At 41.2% G+C, this 3,409-nt stretch overlaps 1 long non-coding RNA gene across 1 annotated transcript; it reads left to right on the top strand.

Annotated features, from left to right (window-relative positions):
- Nucleotides 1–990: 990 nt before the first annotated feature.
- LOC109897541 (uncharacterized) lies at nt 991–2,280 on the top strand. Its single transcript, XR_004211120.1, has 3 exons — nt 991–1,084; nt 1,216–1,328; nt 1,980–2,280. It is a non-coding gene; the product is annotated as an uncharacterized LOC109897541 (long non-coding RNA).
- Nucleotides 2,281–3,409: the final 1,129 nt, after the last annotated feature.

Here is a 3,409-nt window from a genome sequence, read left to right as displayed (position 1 = left end):
AAAACGCTACGTCATTTTTTTAAATTAAAAAAGTTGCCGATAAACTTTGACAAAACACTTCAAACTACTTTTGTAAGCCAACTTTAGGTATTAGTACACTTTAATAATCGATCAAATTGATCACGGGGTGATCTGTATTCAATAGCAGCAGTTCTTGAAATGATGCTCCGTTTTCTCTCTCTCAAAAGTTAAAGATGTGTACTTGATGACAGGAAGTGCCTATTTCTCATCTGACCAAGGATTAACTTCAAAGCAAATGACAGTACTGGCGACATCGTGTGGAAGCTGTAGGCATTGTAACCTGCTCGCTATCTATTTTCCCTTGCCATTGACAATACAGGCAACTGGCGGAAGGATATCCTTTTTTTTTGTGAACAGTTTTCCTTGGGCTTTTGCTTGCTCCTCACGCTTTGTTATAGTCACAGACATGATTTAACTAGTTTTATAAACTTCAGAGTGTTTTCTATCCACACATACTAATCATATGCATGTACTATATTCCTGGCATGAGTAGCAGGACGTTGAAATTTTGCGTGATTTTTAACAAAATGTTGGAAAAAAAGTCCCGAGCTTTAACCCTTTCATTCGTGAGTTCCAAATATCTCTAACTGTCGCCCCAGCGTGAGTTTTTTTATGCACGTGATGTTAGAATGTTCTCTCCATTCCAGAATGTGATTGATACGTAACAGTACATTTTATCCGCGCTGCCCTCAAACTAAAGCACGCAGCCTGTTTATATTTATAGGTTGTTTTAACTTCAATTTTAAATTATTTTCAAACAAGTTTTTATTTTCTAAAAACAGTTTGAATTTAGGTGTGTTCCGCCTCCTCATTCATTCACATAAAAAGTCATTTTTACTTTTGCGGATAATTACATTTTTGGGACATTTCTGACACGGACAAAATTCCCCAAGCACTTCCCAATTGTTTGTGCAGTTCACGTCTGCAGACATTTGCTCATCTCCCGTCAGAACAGGATCTACACACGTGTTCACATTTTCTATTCCACATTTCTATTGTAGCGTACTGTATGTATGGAGCATAATATATTTGTGTATATTCTTTATCACCGCGGACACGTGAGGTAACGTTACTCATTTTATAACCTTTATGGTGTTATAGTCAATCGTGCTTATGTAGCCACATTCTTCTATTAGCTCTGTAAAACAATGCTAAATGCATCAGAGAATTATTATCTTGTGTTGCATTTTGAAGCTACCATGGCCTTATGACTCTCAAGTGGTGCAGCGGTCAAAGGCACAGCACATCAGTACTAGAGGTGTCACTACAGACTCCCTGGTTCAAATCCAGGCTGCGTTTCCATCAAAGTAAGTGCCTTATTACGTTATAATAGTTATAATAATAGTTTCCGTATGCCGTTTCTGCTGTAGCTGTAGATCATAATATATTCCTTATAACTGCGGACACGTGAGGTAACCTTTATGGTGTTATTGTCAATCATGCTTACCTAGCTACATTATTCTATTAGCTCTGTAAAACAATGCTAGTGGCGTCAGAAAACTATTAGCTTGTGTTGTATTTTGAAGCTACCCTGGCCTTATGACTCCCAAGTGGCGCAGCGGTCTATGGCACTACAGACACCCTGGTTCAAATCCAGGCTGTATCACAACTGGCTGTGATTGGGAGTCCCATAGTGCAGCGCACAATTGGCCGGTGTAGGCCATCATTGTAAATAATAATTTGTTCTTAAATTACTTGCCTAGTTAAATAAATAAAAAATATGACCATGGTTTGTTTATTTGGTCTATTCAGCATAGCTCTGTTCTGCCCTGCCTTGCCCCCTTGTGGAGCTCAAAAGTTAGTTTCTTACTGTTATAACTCAAATCTGTGATTTTGTCAATGCAATAAACAATTTTTTATAGCAGTGTTTATTATGTTACTTCTTTGTAGTATTGTTTTATTGCTATATCCTTATATTGTATTCTAATGAATAATTCCTCTTTATTCTGTACTTTCAGAAACCAGAAACATTATTTGCCAATATCATAACTGGAGCTGGACATCTTTGGAGCTGAAGAATGAGGACAGCTTTTGTATGCTAACGTACACTCCTTAACAGTTGTACTGGATGAAAACACAGCAAGAAAACACATATGCCAATATGTAATATTCATCTATTTTATTGCAGTACTGGTAGTTGGTTCAACAACTTGTTTTACTAGAGGACAAAAAACTGAATATGCATAACCCATATTTAATATCCATGCAGTGACTGAACAACAACTGCATTTCCACCCCCATCTCTAAGGCATAGTATCATGGCTGGTCACCTGTCAAGTCACATGTCAGGTCAGTCAGTCACCTATTGCTGCAGATGTGCTCAATAATGCTTGAGCATGTGATACTCCTCAAAGCATGGCGAAATACATAGAGGTGCATCACAAGCTAGACACATGTATTTTGTCATCTTCCTCTGCTTACTTCTCCTGGCGCCAGACAGGCAGACTTTGCAATGCCTCCATGTGCGACTACCTTGAGAAGCAGTTTGAGGGACTTTGCAGGGAAAATGTCGTGCAGTGAAGCGTAGGGGATTGTCTACAGCAGGACGACCCCCAGTGGATGGGTGCCGAGGGGTGTGGTGCTCCTCCAGCAGCTCTCTCATGAGGTTCTCTCTGTATTTTTGGTAGGTAATTACTTTACCTATGAGGGAGTGGGGAGGATGAGGAAAGTTAGAGGATGATGAGGCAGTGGGTAGGTGGGTGAGATATTGTCACTATAATTGCATAATGGATTTGTATGTGAACTGTACATCCAATTACAAAAATACCTTGTTCAGTAATCATCTCACCTGTTAGTTGGCGGTGAACTATGCTGCCGTTGAGGACAGCAGTGTCGATCAGATGGAAAAATATCTTCTTATACCACTTGTTCGTTTTCCGTGTGCATTCCACAAAGCTGTTTATCATGTCTGCCTTATCCACGACCCCCATTTTGAGGTTATAATCAAGCACACAATCTGGTTTGATCTTTCTCTCTCCGGTCAGGTGGTCCACCTTCCCTGTGGCCGACATGGTTGCTGTATGGAAAGTGGAGAGGACATGGACGTCTCGCTTGTCATGCCACTTTACTGCCAGCTGTTGACCGTTCTCCTGGAATTCCACCTCCCCTCTCTGCATCTTCCCGCATCCGAATGCCGGCATCCCCTTCCGGTTCAACCTGACTGTGCCACAGGCCCCTGTGCTGTTGGAGAGCAGATGCTGGAAGAGTGTGGGACTGCTGCACCAATTGTCCACGTACAAAGTGTGTCCCTTGCCGAGATGAGGAGCCAGCATGGTCATCACCACGGACCCTGACACCCCAAGCCCCTCATAATGTTTGATGTCAGTGGTGGACCCTGTGTAAACTATAATATCCTGGACAAATCCTGTCTTCACGTCGCACATGACAA

This window comes from Oncorhynchus kisutch, linkage group LG10 (genome assembly GCF_002021735.2).
Source record: "Oncorhynchus kisutch isolate 150728-3 linkage group LG10, Okis_V2, whole genome shotgun sequence".
NCBI lineage: Eukaryota > Metazoa > Chordata > Actinopteri > Salmoniformes > Salmonidae > Oncorhynchus > Oncorhynchus kisutch.
Note: the sequence above shows the minus strand (reverse complement) of the source record. Positions and strands in the feature narration are given on the sequence as shown.